Source organism: Branchiostoma belcheri, unplaced genomic scaffold (genome assembly GCF_001625305.1).
Source record: "Branchiostoma belcheri isolate BF01 breed outbred unplaced genomic scaffold, Haploidv18h27 scaffold33, whole genome shotgun sequence".
Lineage (NCBI taxonomy): Eukaryota > Metazoa > Chordata > Leptocardii > Amphioxiformes > Branchiostomatidae > Branchiostoma > Branchiostoma belcheri.
Window position 1 is genome coordinate 1,690,260 of NW_017803943.1, and position 10,799 is coordinate 1,701,058.

At 44.4% G+C, this 10,799-nt stretch overlaps 1 pseudogene; it reads left to right on the forward strand.

Moving 5' to 3' along the window:
* Positions 1-1,233: 1,233 nt before the first annotated feature.
* Positions 1,234-9,897, forward strand: LOC109475146 (annotated as a pseudogene).
* Positions 9,898-10,799: the final 902 nt, after the last annotated feature.

The window sequence follows — 10,799 nt, forward strand, 5'->3', positions numbered from 1 at the left end:
GCAGCTGCATGTTAGCGGGATAAAATGTGAGACGAGTAGAAGGGTAAGTGACAAATCTGTTTAGTCTTATAGAAAGGAAGCCATAGTATGTACTTAAGATCTATTTTGTCCAAACATGCAGTCATACTGCTGCTCTTGGCATTTGGCTACGGCTGTGCAGGATTTGATGGACCCTCTTCTACTCAATGTAGCATAGCTCGCGATGGGTGGTTATCATGTGAAAGAAACACAGAAAGTATGAGAAGATTTTCCTTCTTACGCTCGGGGATTTGTGTGATGTGCAAGAACATGAATGGAAGTGTTGCTACTAGAAACCCTTTTCATGTTGTTGAGGCCTACCCTGCATCAATTCTATCGATCCTCGCAGTAAGAGGGTATCGATTTGATGTTCTCTCGGCTACAAAACTATCACCTCTTGATCATTCTGCGGTTCAAACTTTGGCCCTGATAGAAGGTAAAATCACAGATGTAGAAAACGGCACCCTTGTGGGATTTACTCGTTTACAGATACTGTTCTTAGATTTCAACAGGTTAACACACATTAAGCAGACTTGGTTTGCTGACCTAATTTTGCTGGATGCGCTGTCTTTGACAAACAACCTAATCAGGAAGATAGATCCAGGGAGTTTCAAGCATCTAGGTCGCCTTAGAATGTTGAACCTTGAAAACAACTTGTTGCCTGTTTTAGACCCCGCCTGGCTTGTTGGGATGGACACACTGAGGCACTTGCACTTAGGGTCAAATAAAATCAAACGAATTGCCCCAAGTCAATTCCACACCCCGCGCTTGGTCTGTCTGGATCTGCTGGAAAACCATCTATCTGAACTAGACGGGGCAGCGTTAAGGGGGCTGACGATACTCTCAATATTGCGTATGAGCAGTGACAGGTTGGTGTCTGTCCATGGTAGTACACCACAAAGAATGGCGTGGAGGCTAGAGTTTTATACCGACAATACTGGCAGTAACGTAGAAAGCTGGTCAAAGAGCTGGACTCTAGTTGTCGAGGTGCCCAAATACAGCTTCTGTTTTGTGTACGATATGGAGCTGAGAGAGCATTCTGTTGAATGGATTTTTCACTCATTGGGTAATATATATTACATTCCAACATCGAGCATAATCGGGCCTGGTACATGTGGTGTGAAGGATCATTCTTTCAGTAAGACCTCCATTCAGCCACCTGTCGTTGTCATTGCTACTGATGTCTCCCCAGCACGCACACAGGAGAGATCGGACATGGTAGATCAGTGCAGGCAGGTGTGGGAACACGACAAGGGCGTTACAGTGGCCATGGGAGATAACTCAGTCATTCAACTGGTTAGCATCGGGGCAAGCGCAACAAATGTTGCCATGGCACTTGGCAACAAGCGCATCACACAAACAAATGGTACACGCGACAATTCAAAAAACATAAGCTGCATTCTGTTCAAAAATGGTAACTACACGGAGTTGTTCTTTACGACTCCCAGGGTAGAAACTGAACCCCAGGTGTTAGTCACCACCCATAGAATCGATACAAGGAATCAGTCTCCAGCTCCTCCCACGCTGGGCAATTGGCATGGTCTTTTCTCAGTTGTTGTTCCAGCAGCAGCAGTTGTTGTCTTATCAATATCAGGCCTTGCATCTGTAGCACTCAAGTTGAGATTGTACAAAGTGCAGTACAACAGACACACCCGCAGAGCCACTGCCTCCTCAGCGTTGCGTGCATGTAGGTCAGCTTCTCTACCTGCCTTAAGATATACAAAGAAGGAGATCCAGGAAGATACAACTTCCTGTAAGTCATTACCCTCTGCTCTCGTTTCCACTGAGCCTACTTATAGCGTGATCCCAGATAATGTAGCGGCTGCACAGCGACCTCTCCCTGCCTTTCCACCTACCTACAACCTTCTAGATGCTGTAGCTGCTGATCAGTCTGCCATCCCACACACTTACTGTGAAATCCCCGATCATGAGGATGATGGTATGAAACCTAATCTCCTCTATGCTGCCGCTGCAGACCTATCACTCTGTACAGGTAGTACTCCATATGGTGACGGTATTAAGATTAACCAGGCTGATTTAGTTTCCGCATTTTGTAGTCATTACTCTGTAGCTGACAGAGAATCTGCTGTGAATAAAGCAGCTTTAGAGGTGTATACGGGACAGCTCCAAATACCACCAGTCAGCAAAAAAGGACAGACAAAGGGACTGGAAAGGCGTGCGTCCCTTCCCTAATCTCCAAGCAGATCCCTTTCGGGGGCAAAAAGACAGTATCAAATTGGCCAGACAGTATCCATTTGCCAGAGAAGTTCGCCGGCTACCGACGGTGGTGGGATTATCGACAAAAAAAACGGCAATATAAAAAAAGCTAACGATCATTCCCCCACAACCTCTGCTTGGAGAGTACCCTTCCCCTCGTCATACTACCGAACAACTTCTGGCCCTGGAAGATCCTAGCGAAAGGAGTCTGTAACACGCAACGGCGTGCTTCGCTGCCCCTCACACTACCTTACACCTACTGACAGAGAGAGAACCTAGGGTAGGGAACCGGAATCACACCACAGCGTGCGTCCATCTCAACACTACCTAACACATAATGGCCAGAGGACCCTGAGAACACATAACACATCGCAGTGTGTGTCTCTCCATACGCTTAAGTATTTTAGAAATACTGCTGTGATATACATGTAATATTCGATTCTACCAAAACGGAAAATTGAAAAAAAGGTGCTGAAACGAAAATGCGAAACTGATTATATCCACTCGCTTAGACTTTGTGAGCCAATTCGAAAACCCGAATAACAACCTCAATAGATTATGAAATTTAGGAACCCTTTACGACAAGATTTTACTCTCACCACAGGGCATACAAACTAAGCATTAAAGGAAAAAATACTTTCCATAAAATTATACCCTTAGCCATCAACAACCAAACGATAGTAGCGTTGACACTTTTGTACCTAAAAGACCTATAATACAACAGGATCAACACTCTTGAGAATGTGCAAACAACTTTAAGTTATTGCTTTTGTCAGCTACTTGATGATACTAGCCTTTTGGTTCAATCAGCAATGCAGGCAATTCGATAACATTGAGCATTGTAAAAAAAAAACAAGAAGAAAGCAGAAGGTTCTAGCTAGTTTACAAGTTTTGGATTGGTCTGGGCATCAATAATTGCTGCAGTATGTATGCAATACTGGTAATCATTTTCAATATGTCAAACGGTCGCCCAATTGTCTTCTTGTTGTTAGTACCCGACGACACTTCGATTTGATATTTTATAGCCAGTCTAATCTAAGGATACGCTATCAGAACATTTAAAAGAGCAGGTTGGCTCTGAAGTAGATCCAGAATGAAATTTGGTACCGTACTGATTCGTCTTGCAGTCTAAAAGTTGTAGAATACAGACAACCACGACAGAAAAGTAAGCAGCCTCTTGTCAGTGGGGTAGAAGGGTAAGTGACAGATCTGTTCAGTCCTATAGAAAGGAAGCCTTAGCATGTACTTAAGATCTATTCTGTCCAAACATTCAGTCATACTGTTGATCTTGGCATTTGGCTACGGTTGTGCAGGGTTTGATGGACGCTCTTCTACTCAATGTAGCATAGCTCAGTGGTTATCATGTGTACCTTTCACAGAAAATATGGAAAGATTTTCCATGCTGCACTCGGGGACTTGTGTGATGTGCAAGAACTTGAATGGCAGTTCTGCTACTGGAAACCCGTTTCATGTTGTTGAGGCCTACCCTGCACTACTTCTATCAATCCTCGCAGTAAGAGGGTATGGATTTGATGTTCTCTTAGCTACTAAACTATCACCTCTTGATCATTCTGCGGTTAAAACTTTGGCCCTGATAAAAGGTAAAATCACAGATGTAGGAAACAACACCCTGGTGGGGTTTACTCGTTTACAGATACTGTTCTTAGATTTCAACAGGTTAACACACATCAAGCAGACCTGGTTTGATGACCCAACTTTGCTCGATTCGCTGTCTTTGACAAACAACCTAATCAGGAAGATAGATCCAGGGAGTTTCAAGCACTTAGCTCGCCTTAGAATGTTGAACCTTGAAAACAACTTGTTGCACATTCTAGACCCCGCCTGGCTTGTTGGAATGGACACACTGAGGTTCTTGCACTTAGGGTCAAATAAAATCAAAAGAATTGCCCCAAGTCAATTCCACTCCCCGAGTTTGTTCTGTCTGGATCTGCTGGGAAACCATCTATCTGAACTAGACAGGGCAGCGTTAAGGGGGCTAACGATACTCCCAATATTGCGTATGAGCAGTGACAGGTTGGTGCCTGTCCATGGTAGTACACCACAAAGAATGGCGTGGAGGCTAGATTTGTATACCGACAATACTGGCAGTAACATAGAAAACCGGTCAAAAAGTTGGACTCTAGTTGTCGAGGTGCCCAAATACAGCTTCTGTTTTGCGTACGATGTGGATCTGAGAGAGTATTCTGTTGAATGGATTTTTCACTCATCGGGTAATATAAGCTACATCCCAACATCGAGCTTTATCCGGCCTGGTACATGTGGTGAGAGGAATCTTTCTTTCAGTAAGGCCTCCATTCATCCCCCTATCGTTGTCATTGCTACTGATGTCTCCCCAGTGCGCACACAGGAGAGATCGGACATGGTAGATCAGTGCAGGCAGGTGTGGGAACATGACAAAGGCGTTACAGTGGCCGTGGGGGATAACTCAGTCATTCAACTGGTTAGCATCGGGGCAACCGCAACAAATGTTGCCATGGCTCTTGGCAAAAAGCGCATCACACAGACAAATGCTACCCGCGACAACACAAAGAACATAACCTGCATTCTGTTTAGCAAAGACAATTACACGAAGTTGTTTTTTACGACTCCCAGGGTAGAAACTGAATCTCAGATTGATACTGATCTGACATCTCACTCTCACTCTAACACTACAGATGAATCTTCTGGACCAAGGAACAAATCTCCAGCACCTTCCACTCCAGAAAATTTGCATGTTCTTGTCTCAGTTGCTGTTCCAGTAGTAGTTCTGGTGTCGTCAGGCCTTGTATCTGTAGCTGTAGCACTGAAGTTGAGATTCCACAAAGTGCAGTACAACAGAGACACCCGCAGAGCCGCTGCGCATGCCTCCTCAGCGTTGCGTAGGTCAGCTTCCTTACCTGCCTTAAGATATACAAAGAAGGAGGTCCAGGAAGATTCAGCTTCTTGTAAGTCATTACCTGCTGATCTCTATTCCACTGAGTCTACTTATAGCGTGATCCCAGATAATGTAGCCGCTGCTCAGCGGCCTCTACCTGACTTTCCACACAATTACTCAGACATTCCAGATGCTGAACATTCTGCTCATCTAGATCAGTCTCACACTTATTGTGATATTCCGGATGATGATGATAAAGGGACTAATTCCTTCTATGCTGCTGGTGCAGACCTATCACTCTGTATTGAAAATACTCCATATGGTATTAGTGATGATCTTAATCGACCAGTTTCTACATTGCGTTATCATCACCCTGTAGCTCGCAGACAAACTGCTGTGTATGGTACAGACATAGAGGCGAGAGGCCATCGCATCAGTATATACGGGAAAGAAGCAAATGCCAACAGGCAGCAAAGGAGACAGGGACTGTGTAGGACGCATAACACACTACTCTCTGCCTCTTTGCCCGTCACTCTACCCAATACCCACTGGCCATGGAAGATCCCAGGGGAGGGAACCGGTAACACACCTCGGCGTGTGTCCCTCACACTACCTAACACCTACTGGCCATGGGACATCCCAGGGGAGGGGACCCGTAACACACCAAGGCGTGCGTCCCTCCCCACCGTCACACTACCTAACACCTACTGGCCATGGGAGATCCCAGGTCAAGGAACCCGTAACACACCACGGCGTGCGTCCCTCCCCACCGTCACACTACCTAACACCTACTGGCCATGGGAGATCCCAGGGGAGGGAACATGAAACACATCGCGGCGTGTGTCTCACTACATACTCAAGCATTCTAAAAATACAGCTGTAATATAATATTCGATTCTACCAAAAAGGCAAGTTGTAAAGAAGGTGCTGAAACGAAAATGCGACACTGATTATACCCACTCGCTTTGACGTTGTGAACCAATTCGAAAACCTAAATAACAATCTCAATAGATTATCAAAATTTAGCAACCCTTTTACGACAAGATTTTTTACTCTCACCACAGGGCATACAAAACTAAGCATTAAAGGACAAAAATACTTTCCATAAAATTGCTTTTTAGCCATCAATAACAAAACAATCATAGTTTTAACACTTTTGTACCTACAAGACATCTGTACCTACAAGACATATGATACAACAGGATAAACAGTCTTGAGAATGTGCAAACAACTTATTGCTTTTGTCAGCTACTTGATAACACTAGCCGTTTGGTTCAGTCAGCAATGCAGGCAATTCGATAACCTTGAGCATTGTAAAAAAAAAGCAAAAAGTTCTAGCTAGTTTACAGGTCTCAGATTGGTCTGGGCATCAAGGAGTGCTGCAGAATGTATGCAATACCGGTAATGATTTCAATATGTTAAACGGTCGCCCAAGTGTCTTNATACTTTCCATAAAATTGCTTGTTTAGCCATCAATAACAAAACAATCATAGTTTTAACACTTTTGTACCTACAAGACATCTGTACCTACAAGACATATGATACAACAGGATAAACAGTCTTGAGAATGTGCAAACAACTTATTGCTTTTGTCAGCTACTTGATAACACTAGCCGTTTGGTTCAGTCAGCAATGCAGGCAATTCGATAACCTTGAGCATTGTAAAAAAAAAGCAAAAAGTTCTAGCTAGTTTACAGGTCTCAGATTGGTCTGGGCATCAAGGAGTGCTGCAGAATGTATGCAATACCGGTAATGATTTCAATATGTTAAACGGTCGCCCAAGTGTCTTCTTATTGTTTTTACCCGACGACCTTCGATTAGCCAGACTAATCTAAGGATAAGCTATCAGAACATTTAAAAGAGCAGGTTGGCTCTGAAGTAGATCCAGAATGAAATTTGGTACCGTACTGATTTGGCATGCATTCTAAAAGTTGTCGAAATACAGACCGATACGCCAAGAATGAGCAGCCTCTTGTCAGCGGGATAGAAGGTAAGACAAGTAGAAGGGTAAGTGACAAATCTGTTCAGTCTTATAGAATGGAAGCCAAAGTATGTACTTAAGATCCATTTTGTCCAAACATGCAGCCATACTGCTGCTCTTGGCATTTGGCTATGGCTGTGCAGGATTTGATGGACCCTCTTCTACTCAATGTAGCATAGCTCGCGATCGGTGGTTATCATGTGCACCTTTCGCCAAAAATATGACAATACCTCGTTTTCCACTTCGCTTGGGGATTTGTGTGATGTGCAAGGACTTGAATGGAAGTACTAGTGTTGCTACTAGAAACCCTTTTCATGTTGTTAAGCGCTCCTCTCCATCAACGCTGGCAATAAGAGGCTATCGATTTGATGTTCTCTCGGCCGCTAAACTATCACCTCTGGATCATTCTGTGGTTCAACATTTGGCGCTGATAGAAGGTAAAATCACAGATGTAGGAAACAACACCCTGCTGGGGTTTACTGATTTACTGATGCTGTTCTTAGATTTCAACAGGTTAACACACATCAAGCAGACCTGGTTTGCTGACATAATTTCGCTCGATTCGCTGTTTTTGACAAACAACCTGATCAGGCAGATCGAGCCAGGTAGTTTCAAGCACTTAGCTCACCTTAGAATGTTGAACCTTGAAAACAACTTGTTGCACATTTTAGACCCCGCCTGGCTTGTTGGAATGGACACACTGAGGTTCTTGCACTTGGGGTCAAATAAAATCAAAAGAATTGCCCCAAGTCAATTCCACTCCCCGAGTTTGCTGTGTTTGGATCTGCTTGGAAACCATCTATCTGTACTAGACATAGCAGCGTTAAGGGGGCTGACGATACTCTCAATGTTGCATATGAGCAGCGACAGGTTGGTGTCTGTCCATGATGCAACGTCACAAAGAATGGCGTGGAGACTAGATCTTTATACCGACAATACTGGCAATAACATAGAAACCTGGTCAAGGAGCTGGACTCTAGTTGTTGGGGTGCCCAAATATAGCTTCAGTTTTGTGTACAATATGGAGCTGAGAGAGCATTCTGTTGAATGGATTTTTCACTCATCGGGTAATATAAGTTACATCCCAAGATCGAGCATAATCGGGCCTGGTACATGTGGTGTGAAGGATCATTCTTTGAGTAAGACCTCTATTCATTTACCTGTCGTTGTCATTGCTACTGATGTCTCCCCAGCACGCACACAGGAGAGATCGGACATGGTAGATCAGTGCAGGCAGGTGTGGGAACATGACAAGGGCGTTACAGTGGCCATGGGAGATAACTCAGTCATTCAACTGGTTAGCATCGGGGCAACCGCAACAAATGTTGCCATGGCACTTGGCAACAAGCGCATCACACAAACAAATGCTACCCACGACAATACAAAGAACATAAGCTGCATTCTGTTCAAAAATGGTAACTACACGGAGTCGTTCTTTACGACTCCCAGGGTAGAAACTGAACCCCAGGTGTTAGTCACCACCCATAGAATCGATACAAGGAATCAGTCTCCAGCTCCTCCCACTCTGGGCAATTGGCATGGTCTTGTCTCAGTTGTTGTTCCAGCAGTAGTTGTTGTTGTCTTATCAGGCCTTGCATCTGTAGCACTCAAGTTGAGATTGCACAAAGTGCAGTACAACAGAGACACCCGCAGAGCCGCTGCCTCCTCAGCGTTGCGTAGCTCAGCGTTGCGTAGGTCAGCTTCTCTACCTGCCTTAAGATGTACAAAGAAGGAGGTCCAGGAAGATTCAGCTTCTTGTAAGTCATTACCTGCTGTTCTCGTTTCCACTGAGTCTACTTATTGCGTGATCCCAGATAATGTAGCCGCTTCACAGCGACCTCTTCCTCCTTTTCCACCTATCTACTCAGACATTCCAGATGCTGCAGCTGCTGCTCATTTATATCAGTCACACACTTATTGTGACATTCCGGATGATGATGATAAAGAGACTAATTCCCTCTATGCTGCCGGTGCAGACCTATCACTCTGTATTGAAAATACTCCATATGGTAATAGTGAAGAACTTAATCGACCAGTTTCTACATTGCGTCATCATCACCCTGTAGCTCGCAGACACACTGCTGTGTATGGTACAGACATAGAGGCGAGAGACCATCGCATCGTATATACGGGACAGAGGCAAATGCTAACAGGCAGCAAAAAAGGCAGGCACATGGACTGGGTAGGACGCATAACACTCTTCTCCATGCGTCTCTGCCCATCACTCTTCCCAATACATACTGGCCATGGGAGATCCCAGGGGAGGGAACCCGTAACACACCACGGCGTGCGTCACATCCCCTCACACTACCTAACACCTACTGGCCATGGGAGATCCCAGGGGAGGGAACCCGTAACATACCACGGCGTGCGTCACTCCCCACCGTCACAGGACCTAACACCTACTGGCCATGGGAGATCCCAGGGGAGGGAACACCTAACACACCAAGGCCTGCGTGCCTCCCTACCGCCACACTACCCAACACCTACTGGCCATGGGAGATCCCAGGGGGAGAAAAACCGTAACACACCACGGCGTGCGTCCCTTCCCACAACTGTAAAATAGATTTTGACATTCAGTGATCTTCTGGCGATCAAAAACATTCAGCCAAGGTCTGAAAGGGCGACGACAACCCCGTGAAGATTTGGAAAGAGAGTGATTCTCTGCAAAAAAATAGTACAATCGTAATATTTTGCAATGAAACATCAAATTACTTTCCATACAGTTGCTTTCCTAGCCATTGAACAGGTATAACATCAACAATCTTGCAGAAACAATACATATACAGTATACAACGCAGTCATGCACACACAGCCTTGAACACTTGTGCAAACAACTGATTGCTTTCGTCAACTACTTGGTAACATTAGTTTAGGCATTAGGGACATTTTAATTTAATCAACGAAGCAGACATTTTAATCACCTTGGGCACAAGCGCAAATTATAACTAGCGAAAGGCCAGTTTACAAGTCTTATATTAGTCTGGGTATCATCAAGGACATTCTGGTGATGGAAGCTCCTTGATATCATCGAGTGCTGCAGTATGTTTGCAAAACTGGCAATTATTCCCAATGCGTCAAATTGCCGCCAATTGTCCTTGTGTTGTTGATACCTGATGATTCCTCAATTTGATACCCAGACTGATCTAATCAAAGTATGTTTGCAATACCGGTAATCGTATTCACTGCGTCAAATGCCGCCAATTGTCCTTGTGTTCTTCGTACCTGATGATTCCTCAATTTGATACCCAGACTTATCTAATCAAAGTACGTTTGCAATACCTGTAATCGTTTTCACTGCGTCAAATGCCGCCAATTGTCCTTGTGTTCTTCGTACCTGATGATTTTTTTATTTGATACCCTGAAAAATCCAATCAAAGTATGTCTGCAATACCAACAATCGTTTTCACTCCGTCAAATTGCCGCCAAGTGTCCTTTGTACCTGATGATTCTTCGATTTGATACCCAAACTTATCTTAACAGAACATTTAAATGAGCACGTTGCCTCCCCAAAAGATTAAATAATACTTTTGGTACTGATTCGGCTTGCAGTGCAAACTTTTCAAATTACGGACAACCACTCCAAGAAAAGATTTCAAGTGGCCATGGGCAGCCGGTTGTCAACGTTTTAGAATGTGAGGCAAGCGAAAGGGCAAGTGACAATTATTTTCAGTTTTATCATGGAGGTAAAAAATGACATTTTCTACC